Source organism: Opisthocomus hoazin, chromosome 26, assembly GCF_030867145.1.
Source record: "Opisthocomus hoazin isolate bOpiHoa1 chromosome 26, bOpiHoa1.hap1, whole genome shotgun sequence".
In the NCBI taxonomy this organism is placed as follows: Eukaryota; Metazoa; Chordata; class Aves; order Opisthocomiformes; family Opisthocomidae; genus Opisthocomus; species Opisthocomus hoazin.
In genome coordinates, this window is record NC_134439.1 from 7415234 (window position 1) to 7430168 (window position 14935).

General features: G+C 46.8%; 1 non-coding gene across 1 annotated transcript; it reads right to left on the reverse strand.

Moving 5' to 3' along the window:
• Nucleotides 1–3460: 3460 nt before the first annotated feature.
• TRNAF-GAA (transfer RNA phenylalanine (anticodon GAA)) lies at nt 3461–3533 on the reverse strand. Its single transcript has one exon. It is a non-coding gene; the product is annotated as a tRNA-Phe (tRNA).
• Between the last annotated feature and the right edge of the window lie 11402 nt (nt 3534–14935).

Here is a 14935-nt window from a genome sequence, read left to right on the forward strand (position 1 = left end):
TTCCTGTTTCAGTGCCTCACCACCCTCATAGTGAAGAAGTTCTTTCTTGTATCTAATCTAAATCCGCCCTCTTCCAGTTTAAAGCCATTACCTCTTGTCGTATCTCTACATGCCCTTGAAAAAAGTCCCTCTCCAGATTTCTTGTAAGCCCCCTTCAGGTACTGGAAGGCTGCTGTAAAGTCTCCCTGGAGCCTTCTGTTCTCTGGGCTGAACAACCCCAATGGTCTCAGCCTTCCCTCATAGGAGGGGTGTTCCATCCCTCTGCTCATTTTTATGGCCCTCCTCTGGACCCGCTCTGACAGGTCCATGTCCTTTCTGTCCTGAGGACTTGTCCTGAGTTTGGCTCGGATGGGGTTGATTTTCATAAGAAGCCGGGAGGGGTGACCGAATCTAGCCAAACTAATGGGATATTTGATACCATATGACATCATGCTCTGTATTTAAGTGGGGGAGCTGACTGGAGGGGGGGGTGATGTGGTGGGGTGGGGAGGTGGGCGGGGGGGGTGTAAGCTGCTACTTGAGAGTGAGATGAGCTGCTTAATAGCAGTGAGATAATTGCACTCTGTATATTCTTCTTATCGGCATTAGTGTTGTTATTTTCTTCTCCTTTTGCTATTCTGTTAAATCTGTCTTTATCCTAACCCAGAAGTTTTGCCTTTTACTTCTGCTTCTCCTCCCCATCCCACTGGGGAGCAGGAGTGAGCGATTGACCATGTGGTTCTTTGTTGCTGGCTGGGGCTAAACCATGACAGTCTGTTTGGACACCCACCATGGGATGCCAAAAAGGACTGTGGTGGGTTGACCCTGGCTGGGTTCCAGGTGCTCACCAAAGCCTCTACATCACTCCCCCTCCTCAGCTGGACAGGGGAGAAGAAATATAATGAAAAGCTCATGGGTCAAGATAAGGACAGGGAGATTACTCACCAATTACCATCATGGGCAAAACAGACTTGTCTTGGGAAAATTAATTTAATTTATTGCCAGTCAGATCAGAGTAGGGTAATGAGAAATAAAAACTAAATCTTAAAACACCTTCTGCCCACCCCTCCCTTCATCCTGGACTCAACTTCACTCCTGATTTTCTCTACCTCCTCCCCCTCAGTGGTGCAGGGAATGGGGGTTGCAGTCTGTGCATCACAGGTTCTTTTTGCCTCTCCTTCTTCCTCAGGGGGACTAATCCTTGCACTATTCCCCTGCTCTAGTGTGGGGTCCCTCCCACGGGAGACAGGCCTCCATGAACCCCTCCAACATGAGTCCTTCTCATGGGCTACAGTTCTTCAAGTACTGTTCCAGCATTGGTTCTTTCCACGGGGTGCAGTCTTTCGGGAACATACTGCTCTAGTGTGGGTCTCCCACTGGGTCACAACTCCTGCCAGCAAATCTGCTCCTGTGTGGGCTCCCTCTGTCCACAGGTCCTGCCAGGAGCCTGCTTCAGTGTGGGCTCTCTGTGGGGTCACAGTCTCCTTTGGGCATTCACCTGGTCCAGTGTGGTGTCCTCCACAGGCTGTAGGCGGATATCTGCTCCACTGTGGACCTCCACGGGCTACAGGAGGACAGTCTGCCTCACCACGGTCTTCTCCACAGGCTGCAGGGGAATGTCTGCAGCACCTCCTCCTCCTCCTTCTTCACATACCTTGGTGTCTGCAGGGTTATTTCTCTCGCATGTTCTCACTCCTTTATCCTGAAGCAGTTTTTTTCACTTTTTTAAATATGTCATCACAGAGGAGCTTCCACTATTGTTGATTGGCTCAGCCTTGGCCAGTGGTGGGTCTGTGTTGGAGGTGGCTGGCATTGGCTCTATCAGACATAGGGGAAGCTTCTAGCAGGTTCGCACAGAAGCCACCTTTGTGCCCCCCGTTACCAAAGTCTTGCCATTCAAATCCAATACAGGGCTCCAGAGTTGGATGCAGTACTCCAGGTGGGATCTCACCAGAGGAGAGTAGAGGTGAAGAATCACCTCCCTCGACCTGCTGGTCACGCTTCCTTTTAATTCAGCCCAGGCTATAGTTGGCTTTCTGGGCTGCGATGGTACATTGCCGGGTCATGTTGAGCTTATCATCAACCAGCACCCCCAATTCCTTCTCCTCAGGACTGCTCTCAATCTGTTTTCCATCCACCCTGCCTTTGTTCTTGGGATTGCCCAGATCCATGTGCAGGGCCTTGCACTTGGCCTTATTGAACTTCATAAGGTTTGCGCAGGCCCACCTCTCAAGCCTGTCCAGGGCCCTCTTGATGGCATCCCTTCCCTCCACTATGTCCACTGCACCACGCGGTTTGGTGGCATTAGCAAACTTGCTGATGGTGCACTCAATCCCACTGTCCATGTCGCCAACAAAGATGTGAAATGGCACTGGTCCCATACTGACCCCTGAGGAATGCTGCTTGTCACTGATCTCCACTTGGACATCAACCCATTGACCACAACTCTTTGACTGCGACCATCCAGCCAATTCCTTTTCTACTGAGCAGTCCATCCATCAAATCTGTGTCTCTCCAATTTAGAGACAAGGATGTGTGAAACAGTGTCGAATGCTTTGCACAACTCCAGATAGATGACAACAGTTGCTCTCCCATCCACCAGTGCTGTAACCCCATCACAGAAGGCCACCAAATTTGTCAGGCACGATTTGCCCTTAGTGAAGCCTTTGGCTGTCACTAATCACCTCTTTATTTTCCATGTGCCTTAGCATAGTTGCCAGGAGGATCTGGTTCTCCATGATCTTGCTGGGCACAGAGGTGAGACGGACTGGCCTGTAGTTCCCCAGGTCTTGCTTTCTACTCTTTTTAAAAACAGGAGTTATGTTTCCCCTTTTTTCAGTCAGTGGGAACTTCACCGGATTGCTATGACTTCTCAGATATGATGAATAGTATCTTAGCAACTTCATCTGCCACATCCTCCCATGGACTCCTGCATCTTCAGGTTCCTTCACTGGTTTCAAACCTGACCCTTTCCTACATTAGGCAGTGCTTTATTCTCCCAGTCCCTGCTTTTGCCATCCAGCTTGGGCAGTGTGGCTGGAGCACTCGCCAGTGAAGACTGAGACAAGAAAGTCAGTGAGTACTTCAGCCTTTTCCATATCCTGGGTAACCAGTTTCTTTCTGGAGGGGCCCACATTTCACCTAGTCCTACTTAATAACTCATGCACCTATAGAAGCTTTTCTTGCTGCCTTTGATGTCCCTGGCCAGATTTAATTCTATCAGAGCTTTAGCTTTCTTAACCTGATCCCTGGCTGCTTGGACAACACTTCACAGAATCACAGAATGTTCGGGGTTGGAAGGGACCTCTGGGGATCATCTAGTCCAACCCCTCGGCCAAAGCAGGGTCACTTACAGCAGGCTGCAGAGGACCTTGTTCAGGCGGATCTTGAATATCTCCAGAGAAGGAGACTCCACAACCTCCCTGGGCCACCTGTTCCAGTGCTCCTTCACGCTCAGAGTGAAAAAACTATAGGAAAACACTGCTGAAGCCCGGGATTGAACCAGGGACCTTTAGATCTTCAGTCTAACGCTCTCCCAGCTGAGCTACTTCAGCCCTGCCTGACACTTGTTTGTCCCTCACAGGCTACCAGTCATTGTTTCCACCCTCTGTAGGCTTCCTTTTTGTGTTTGAGTTTGTCCAGGAGCTCCTTGTTCATCCATGCAGACCTCCTGGTGTTTTTGCCTGACTTCCTCTTTGTTGGGATGCATTGCTCCGGAGCTTAGAGGAGCTCATCCTTGAATACTAACGAGCTTTCTTGGGCCCCTCTTCCTTTGAAAACATTTTCCCATGGTACTCTACTGAGCAGATCCCTGAACAGGCCAAAATCTGCTCTCCTGAAGACCAGGGTAGTGAGCTTGGTGTGCACCCTTCTTGTTGCTCTAAGGCTCCTGAATTCCAGCAGTCAAGGCTTCTCTTGAGCTTCACATTCCCCAACAGCCCCTCCTTGTTGATGAGAACAAGTTTAAGCATAACACCTTTCCTCATAGGCTCGGCTATTACTTGTAGAAGGAAGTTATCAGGAAGTTTCTTCCGCTCTACTCGGCTCTGGTGAGACCCCACCAGGAATACTGCATCCAGCTCTGGAGCCCTCAGGTCAAGAAAGACACGGACCTGTTGGAGCGAATCCAGAAGACAGCCACAAAAATTATTAAAGGGATGGAACACCTCTTATCTGAAGAAAGGCTGAGAGAGTTGAGATTGTTTAGCCTGGAGAAAAGGCTTTAGCGAGACCTTATTGTGGCCTTTCTGTACTTAGAGGGAGCTTGTAAGAAAGATGGGGAAAAACATTTTAGCAGGACCTGTTGTGATAGAACAAGGGGTAAAGGTGTAACCGATAGCCTTGCTGGAATTGTCAATGCAAGATGAAAGACAGGCTCAGACTCAGGCATCAAGAGAAGAGTTAACAAAGGGAGCATTTAAACTGTGCTTATCAGACAGAGGTAAGGGGCGATAGCCCACCATTGTAAATCAAGTGATCTGTGGGCTGCAGTGGAGGCCGGGCAGCCAGAGATTGCTTTGGACAAAGAACAGACGGCCCCTAAAGCGCATACCAAGATGCCTGCTCCATAGGTGTGTCAAACTGCTGAGTCCTGCTTCTGGTGACACAACATTCCATGCCAAGAGCCAATCGATACACAATAATTGACTTAGTCCCACCTTGCAAAAAGATTTTCAGACATATAAAAATTGGCACTTAAAAACTCTCTTTGGGAGGAGGAGGAGCCAAGTGAGAACTTTACCTCATGGACGGATTGATGAGCCTGAACCTCTCTTTCCCTCCCAAGAAGGAACACCTTTTTGGTAAGAGTTGCACCTCTGACCTTGTCAGAAGTATGCCCAGGAACACATTGTTAACTAAAGCACTAAACCATTACTCCGAGCTCAACTTTGTAGACAGTGCATTTATCAACGGCAGTCCCGAATCTGTAGTAACTGTCCCTTGAATAAATCACCTGTTTCCACTTTGTGAAACTGTTTCAGTGAAAGTCCTTGGAAGGGCTCTGACAGGCAAGCTGAATCTGATAAGTGGCTACACACTTAACCCTTTAGACACAAACTGTTGACCAAGTCTGGGACTAGGAGTAGATCCAGCTGCACCTAGACTCTCCTCTGCGAGAGAGTTTAGAACGCAAGGGAGTCTGCTCTGAACCTGGTGACTCAACGGGAGGGCTTTCCTTTTGCTGCTTATCAGACTCCCCTTACCCCTTTTAACGCGACAATAAGAATTGGCGTAGTCTGCAGGATTGTGATGCTTTGAAAAGCCGGAACTGAAGACTCGATAGTCGGCAGACTATTAAGCAGGTATTCTTTATTACGGCGCCGGGCACACGGGGGGATCTCTCCTCCAAACGTGTGCACCGAAGAGACACAGTTACTAGGTATTTATGCTATGTTAACATACATATTAATTACATTTCCAAGAAATGTTTATCATAGTAATGGTTTTTCCAAGAACTCATTAATATGTGGTAATGTCCGTCACACATGTTTGTTTGGCGTCTCTCAGTGGGGTCTTCAGATTATCCTGCAGCCTCCTTATCTCTGTAGTTTGCATACCTGTTCTCCCAAGGCCCAGGCGCCTAAAGGGATTATTCAGGAGTCCCCTGTCTTGCAACCGTCCCAATTATTCACAAAGAACCAAGACTTGTTTTGGTTGTGCAATGATTCTGACCACCTGAAGTGATAACATCCCCTACATGATACATTTGTTACATTTACAGTTATCAATTGCCATGGATAAACTGCTGCAAAAATATGTGTGCACCATCACAAGCAGGAATGAAACGGGCCCAGAAATTCTGGAAAGATGAGGATAAAGTGGTAGGATGGATAAAACTATGTCTAAGTGAGCAAAAGATCAAAAAAACTAAAGACAAAAAAATTACTTGTGCTGTGTTAGGGGCTGCCTATCTTGCACGCAGAAAGAAATTAAAGAGTCCCCACCCAAAATAAATTGCGGATGTAGAATATGCTGCACTAAAATCAGAAAATGAAGCATTAAAAACATCAGTGACTTTTGAAAAGGAAAGTCAAAAGAAACTGGAGACACTAATCGACACGCTAAAAGGTGAAATCAGTTACCTTAAATCGCAACTGTTTGAGGTCAATAGGTGAGAAAAACACTTAGAAGAAAAATTAAATCTCTTATTAAACCAGATACCATCCTCAGTTTCAGCTAAACAAATCCGCAAAAGAATACAGTATGCGGATCCTGAGACATGGGATGGAGACATCTGGGACAGTGATGATAATGATGAACTGGAGGAAAATTCTGATTATGATGTGGCCCCAGGACCAATACCTATTTGACCATTGATTAAAACAGAAACCACCAATGAGGGTGGAGAACATGTCACTGAAAATCTGTGAACAAAACCTCGTAACACCAATGTAGTGTTAAAAGGCAGGCATTCTTTATTGCAGCACTGGATGCACGGGGGATAATTCCACCGAATGTGCATACCTCATACCTTTTTCATGCAGTTTATATAGATAAAAATTTACATATTTATTTTATTCATGCGTATTCGGTATTATTCTCTTTGACGATTGGTGTAAACTTTTCTCGATTCTTAAGTAGATTGTTGAGCAGACTCAGTCATCCTCTTCTATTGTTCCTTTTTGAGTAGGTGGTGTTACTTAAGTAGGGGGCCAGTGAGTCGGTGGTCGCGATCTCCCCCTGCCGGAACTACCTTTTGCCCACCAGGCTCGCAAGCTTGGCAAACCTGGTCAGTTTCTGCAGTCCACTTCACAGAACCACACTCCATCATTTCTCTTGACAAAAACACAATTACCTACTATGGTTAGTGTTAATGGTTGCGTAGAGACTAGACCCTCTGTTCCCAGCCCTAATGTCCAGGTGGGTCAGACTGTACCAGGAACATAGCAGCATTGTTCGTATCTATGGTCAACTGATTCCCAATATTTGCCTCTATAGATCTAGCAAGATTAACTCCATTGATCCGTGGCCTCCCAGACAGTTTAAACATAGGTGGCCAGTGTACAAGATCAACTTCAAGTCGTGGGACCCAGACAAGGCCGACGCCCACGTCAAGGGCAAGATCAGGATCAGGACGAAGATCAAAATCAAGTAATCCCTTGGAGTGAATTTGTACAAGACGTAGTGAACTACGGGCACAGGATGGGGATGGATCAGATGCTCCCAGTTATCTGATCCACCACCTCGTGGAGTTCGTTAGATTCACAGCCCTAAGCCTAAGCCCAAATGCAAATTAAAATTTGATAAGGAGCATAACGAGCTCTGGTGTAAAGCTCGAGCTATGGGGATGCCACAACACCTAATGACTGGTATATCCAGGACTGACCCAAAATTTCTGGTAGTCATGAAGCCATAAATTGAATTCAACAAAGAAATGTCAGCCGGCAGAAAACAAAACAACTGTTAACTCCTCATCCTCTGCCCCACAGCAGGAGCTAATTGATTTAACAGACACTCAGGCAAAAAACGCATATCCCTGGGGAGGGCTGTGAGCCTCCTTCCTCAGCAGGTACTAGCTATACAGTGGCTCTCCGATACAGCTCCCGAACCTGTCATTCCCATCCCGGTGGGACCAGAGAAAGTTTTTGTACATTTCCTCATTGATATGGGTGCTCAAATTTCGGTAATCACCAATGAGACCACAACATGCTTAAATGTAAAACCTGGTCGCCGTAAGTAAAATTTACAGGAATTGATGTAGTCATAAGGCATTGCCCTACAGCAAAAATTACCCCGTGGCTCCCAGGCGAACAAAGATTAACCCGCATGAAGTACTGGTCGCTGCTGCTAACACTAATATTTTAGGATTTGATTTGTTGTATGGCAGAGTGCGGAAATTCCCCAGTGGTTCAGTTTGGAGATTTGCCAGGCAAGAAACTAAACAGAATAATAAATATATTCGAAATGTTCATATCTTTACCACCATCAAAAATTACACCATATCAGCAGCTGCACAACTGGGTGTTGAAGGGGTGGTAAAAGGTTTAGAAAACCGAGGCATGATCACTTGTACACACTCACCGTATAATTCCCTTGTTGGGCCAGTAAAAACCCCAAACTGGCAATGGAAGCTCAGGATTGATTACAGGCACTTAAATGCCAGTACTGCACCTTTAACTGCAGCTGTACTGAGCACTGCAGAATTGGTAACCCAAATACAGGGAGCCTCTGACACATGGGTGGCAGCTTTAGAGATGTAAAACGAGGCCACACCGGCCAGACCGAGCTGATTTGTATCGGGAAGGCATAGTCCGAGGGTGGCCCGTGTCAACAAAACTGTGTGAACAAGTGCTAACTGCCCGTTCATAGTGTCCGACTTAACAAAGATCATCCAAGTAAGGCGTCTCCCATGCACATCCGAAATAAAAAAACACTGTGGCACACCTGGCAAATTGATTACACAGGTCCTTTGCCACGCTCAGGAGGTAAGAACTTTATATTAGTAGGGGTGGAAGTCGTTTCAGGAATTACCATGGCAACGGCTGTCCTGGCTGCAACTGGAGATAACACAGTTTACAGCCTGAAGGAATGGTTCAGCACCCTCCCCCTTCCTGAGGAGATTCAAAGTGACAACGGATCACACTTTACAGCCACAGTGGTACAAGACTGGGCAAAACAAGGAACCTGGTGGGTATTCCATACTCCGTACTACCCCCAAGCAAATGGTATTGTTGAGCGAACAAACGGATTAGTTAAACGATTTGCGAAAACCCATGAATCTGGGTGACATCTGTGATTATCCAATGCCATCTATCAATTAAGTAATAGAGGGAGCAGAGATGGCTGTCCCAGAAGGAAAGCCTTCTCTGCTTCTGCCACAACATTGGTACCAAAGGCAGATGTAAAACCAGGAGACCATCCTCTGACTTTTACACAGACCAGCCAGTGCTGGTTAAAATGCCTCAGACTGGAACAGTGGCACTAGTATTAACAAAATCAAAACATCTTTATGTTTGAGAAGCAAAAGATAGCTCTGGAAAACTGCATCGAATCAGTACTAGATGGATAGTACCTTCCTTTTAACCTATTATAAGCCGGTTTCAATGACAACCGAGCACTTTCCTTTCTTTTCTGTTTACAGGGTTTTGAAACGCTGGGAAACTACGCCTAAAGTCACAGACTACCATGTGTCAAAACTGCCGTGAAGGACTGCTGATTTTTATCTGTGGGATACTTCTAGTCCTAATCCGTGGAATCATCTGTAAACTAAAGTTTCCAGAAAATCAAAACAATCTGACAAAGAAGATAATAGTGATTTAATTCTGATAGGAATACCTATTTCTAGTTTCACTTGTATATTATGTGATTTGGGTTTTTTTACCTTTTGCTTTATTGTTTAAGTTACTGGGATTTAATGAAAAATGGTTTTCTTTTGTTGTGATTTTGATAGTTATAATTTACTATAGAATTGCCAATATGAATCTACTATCATGCATCAGCAGTGGTAGACAAATATGTGTAAGTTTAATGCCTATTCATATATTAGATATAATGATTGTTCATGTGTTCCATAGAGATTATAATAAAAAAAAAAGGAAATCTTCAGGTATGATAGAAGAAAAGACAGCCTTTAAGTTGTTGCAAGCATTTCTTAGCACATTGAATTGGACTCAGGGAACCACTTGTCTTATGCTGTTAATGACCCCTACAGAGGGACTGCCTGTTATTGTGTGATAAAAGTGGATCCCAAACAGGTTAACACGTGGGGATATGATATAGCTTCTAACAACAATGCTGAGCCACAGGCCAAAAGATGCCGAGTTCCTTTCCAACATTATCTAAATGGACATAACAGCCTCGATGAACTCGAAAATAGTACGTGTAGCACTTCAATGCTACCTGCACCACCTGAAACTGTATGGGTGTGTTCTAATGGACAAATATCAGACTACACTCAACGCTACTGGGATGGATTAGAATGTGCTTTAGGTATTACAAGCTTGTGTCCTACTGTAGCTTTTAATTTCATTCAATCCTTAACAAAATCGCAAGGACATAGAGCTAAAAGACAGTCACACATGTGGAACTCCATGCAAGAAAATCGTAATCTTTTTGCCTGGCCGAGATATTCTACCCCAGCAATGAGACTAAACTTAGGAACGAAAGCTTTTTTTGCTGCTTATCAGACTTCCTTACCCAGAATCACACAGAATCACAGAATAGTAGTGGTTTGAAGGGACCTCTGTGGGTCATCTAGTCCAACCCTCCTGCCGAAGCAGGGTCACCTACAGCAGGCTGCACAGGACCTTGTCCAGGCGGGTCTTGAATATCTCCAGAGAAGGAGACTCCACAACTGCCCTGGGCAGCCTGTTCCAGTGCTCCATCACCCTCAGAGGGAAGAAGTTCTTCCTCATGTTCAGACGGAACTTCCTGTGCCTCAGTTTGTGTCCATTGCCCCTTGTCCTGTCACTGGGCACCACTGAAAAGAGCTTGGCCCCATCCTCCTGACACCCACCCTTCAGATATTGATAAGCATTTATTAGATCCCCTCGCAGCCTTCTCTTCTTCAGGCTGAACAAGCCCAGCTCCCTCAGCCTCTCCTCGTAGGAGAGATGTTCCAGTCCCCTCATCATCCTTGTAGCCCTCTGCTGGACTCTCTCCAGTAGCTCTTCATCTTTCTTGAACTGGGGAGCCCAGAACTGGACACAGTACTCCAGATGAGGCCTCACCAGGGCAGTGTAGAGGGGAAGGAGAACCTCCCTCGTCCTGCTGGCCACACTCTTCTTGATGCATCCCAGGATCCCATTGGCTTTCTTGGCAGCCAGGGCACACTGCTGGCTCATGGTTAACCTGTCGTCCACCAGGACACCCAGGTCCCTCTCCACAGAGCTGCTCTCCAGCATGTCCACCCCAAGCCTGTACGGATGCATGGGGTTGTTCCTCCCTAGGTGCAGGACCCTGCATTTGCCCTTGATGAACCTCATCAAGTTCCTCTCTGCCCAACTTTCCAGCCTGTCCAGGTCACGCTGAATGGCAGCACAGCCTTCTGGTGTGTCTACCACACCTCCCAGTTTGGTGTCATCAGCAAACTTGCTGAGGGTACATTCTAACTCTGCTGAGTCAGAGCTGCCGCTCCTTGGCACCTCTCACTGTCCCGCTCGGGGGGGGGGGGCTGGGGCATTCCCAGATCCCTTTCTGCAGGGCTGCTCTCCCAATTTGTGCTTTCATTTGTCATTACTCTGTCCCAGGTGCAGATTGTGGCATTTGGTGTTCTTAAATTTCGTGCCATTAGTGATTGCTCCATGCTCCAATCTAGATCCCTCTGCAAGGCCTCTTGTCCCTCAAGAGAGTCAACAGCACCTCCCAGTTTGGTATCATCAGCAAAATTGCTAATCGTGCATTCAATTCCTGCATCCAGATCATTGATAAATATATTGAACAGAACTGGCCCTAGAATTGAGCCCTGAGGAACACCACTGGTGACCGGTCACCAGCCAGATGTAGCCCCCCTCACCACAACCCTTTGAGCCCTGCCCTCCAGCCAGCTCTTCACTCAATGTACCATGTACCTGCTCAGCTCACAGTTGCACAACTTGTCCAGAAGGATGCTGTGAGGGACAGTATCAAAAGCTTTACGAAAATCCAGAACAACTACATCCACTACCTTCCCTTCATCCACTAGGTGAGTGACCTTGTCACAGAAAAATATCAAATTAGTTACAGGACTCTTGCCTTTGTGGATTTATGTAACTGTGCCTGGTGACTGCATTATTCTTTAAATGCCTTTCAATTGCACCAAATGTAATCTTCTCGATAAGTTTTTCAGGTACTGAGGTTAGACTAATAGGTCTGTAGTTTGCTGGGACATCCCTCACACCCTTCTTGTAAATCGGAATAACAGTGACTAGCTTCCAGTCAGCAGGGACCTCTCCTGACTCCCAATACCTTTGGCAGGTGATTGAAAGAGTTCCTACTGTAACATCCGCCAGCTTCTTCAGTAGTCTGGGGTGAATCTCACCTGGCCCTATGGACTTATGAACATTCAGCTGATACATCTGGTCTCTTACAATTTCAGCATCCACAAATGGAAAGACACTGTTCCCACACTTGTGGTACTTCGACTCAGGGGACCGTGCAGCCCAAGGTCTGTCTGTATTATTACAGACTGAGGGAAAAAAAACATTGAATCACACAGAATCACAGAATAGTAGGGGTTGGAAGGGACCTCTGTGGGTCATCTAGTCCAACCCTCCTGCCGAAGCAGGGTCACCTACAGCAGGCTGCACAGGACCTTGTCCAGGCGGGTCTTGAATATCTCCAGAGAAGGAGACTCCACAACCTCCCTGGGCAGCCTGTTCCAGTGCTCCGCCACCCTCAGAGGGAAGAAGTTCTTCCTCATGTTCAGACGGAACTTCCTGTGCCTCAGTTTGTGCCCATTGCCCCTTGTCCTGTCACTGGGCACCACTGAAAAGATCTTGGCCCCATAATGCCTCCCCTATTTCTTCATCCCTATCAGCCAGGTGACCATCTTCAACAAGTGTCAGTCCGGTGTTTTCTTTAGACCTCCACTCGCTATTAATATATTTTAAAAAGCCCTTCTTGTTACTTCAAACAACTCTAACCCGTTTCAACTCTAACCGAGGTTTGGCCTTTCCTGTCTTCTCCCTGCGTATATGAACCACAGCTCTGCAATCTTCCTGCGAAGCCTGACCTTGCTTCCAGAGATCATACAATTTCTTTTTCCTTTTGGGTTCCGTGAAGAGTTCCCTCTTCAGCCAAGCTGGTCTTCTGCGCTGCTTGGTAGATTTACAACACAGCGAAATTGCCCAGTCCGGTGCTTTTAAAAGGTGGTTCTCAAAGACTGACCAGCAATCGTGGACTCCTAAGACATAAAAGCAGATTCCCAGGGCACTCTGCTAAGCAGCTCCCTGAATAGCTTAAAGTTTGCACTCCTGAAGTCCGGTGTAGCAACTCGGCTGTCCTTTTTTCTTGTTCTTTTCCTTCTTCCCTTTTGAGGACTTTGTGTGTCTGGTCACATCTGTTCGTGAATGTGTATGTGTTTGAACACATGCGTGTGACTTCATGGTGGTGAGCATGGATGGGTGTGACATTGGTCTGCATGTAGGAAGGTGTGTGAGCATAGGTGCGTGTGGATATGTTCTTTTATGTGTGTACATCTCTGTACATAAGCATGCATGTGTATCTGTACGCCAACACATGTGCGCAGGATCATGCATCTCTCTAAGCAAGTGTGTTTGGATATCTGTGTGTACGTGTTGGTATTGGTGGATGGCTGTGCCTGTGTCTGCACATGGGATGCTTTGGAAGCATGTATGCACACATCCCTTTAGAAATGCACACATAAGAGTTACTCTTTGAGTGTGGGCAAGTTCAGGTGTGTGATTCTGCCCAAGTGTGTGAGACTGTGTTGTGCACACTTATCTCTGCATGTGCATGTCTGTGAGTGTGCATACCTCTATGTACCTAAAGGTGTACAGCTTTGTGCACCAATGAAGGAATGACAAAGGTCTTGCTAAAAACATCGCTCACCACAGCTGGTGCCCCTTGCCTTCCCCACAATGCCAGTCACCTCCTCATAGAAAGTAATGAGGTTGGTGAGACATGATTGGCCCTCAGTAAACCCATGTGAATGCTCGCAACCTCCTTCTTGCCTTTCAAGAATTTAGAACAGGCATCTGAGAGTCTTTGCTCCACGTTCCTAGCAGGGACTGAGTAGAGACTGTGCAGTCAGCTCCTGGAACACCCTAGGATGCACCCCAAGTCATCCCATGAACTTGTGTATGCCAAAATGGTAAGAAAGAGCTCCTTGGTGCTCTCTTCCTGTACTGTGGGTACAGTTTCCTTCCCAGAGAGTCTGCAGGGAGGCTCAGGGAAATTGGTAGGCCTGAGGAGAAGCCATATCAGTAAAAGCTGAGGAGGAATAGGTATCGAGTACATCAGCCTTTTCACTACAATTTGTCACCAGGTCCCCATCCTCACTGAGCAAAGATCTCACATCTATTTAGCCTTACTTTTGCTGTCAATAGGCTCAGAAATACCTTTCTTGATTCCCTTCACCCCCCTTGCCATTTTCCACACCACCTGTATTTTTTCATCCACGTTACAGATGTCAATTTTGGCTGTGAGCAGGCTGTCTTTGATGGTTAGCCAGCTCTCCTGGGATCCTGTGTGCTCCAGGACAGTTTCCTATGCCATTCCGCTAAGCAGCCAGGTTTGCTTTTCTGAAGTCTGAGGCAGTAGTCATCCTGCTTGTCTTGCTCAGCCCTCTGAGGATCTTGAGCTCCACAGTCTCCTGGTCACTGCTGGCAAGGCTGTCCTTGAGCTTTATATCATCCAAGATTTCTTCCTCATTTGTGAGTAGCAGGTCCAACAGAGTCTCTCCCTTAGTCCATGCATGGTTTGTCTGCATCAAGAATTTGTCTTCCATGCACCCCAGATAACGTCACGAGCTGCCTTACATTTCCTTCTCAGGGACGGCAGCATGCAGATCCCAAGGGGTCAACGACAGTTCCACATCAAAGGCACACAATGTTACAGCTGCTTTGGACAGCCTTGACACTTTTCAGAGTTGGCATAACATTTGTTCCTGTTGATCAATGGCAGTGCAGCTTTCTCTGGACTGCACTGGTGTACTAGGGTAGAACTTGTACTTGCCCAGGGAATGGGGTCTGGGGCCCAGGTTAGCACAGGCACTGGAAGGTCACACATGAGACTATGTGAACCTTGGAGAGGGGCTGTCTGTAAAGCAGAGGGCTGTGCTGCATGTCCACCCGCACCCAGCAGAGTGAGGGACAGTGCTTGTCCCTGCATGGGTATTTTCTGCAGCAGCTGCTATTCGTGGAAATGTTTCATTTGAGGAACTGCCTCTGTGCCCAGGGATTCAAGGACAGGAAAAAACATAAGGCAAAGAGAGCAGTGCACCTAATTCCTGAAGGAGTAGACACAGGACACTTGCTATTTGCCAGTTCATAATAGAAGATCAGCAGAAGGAAAT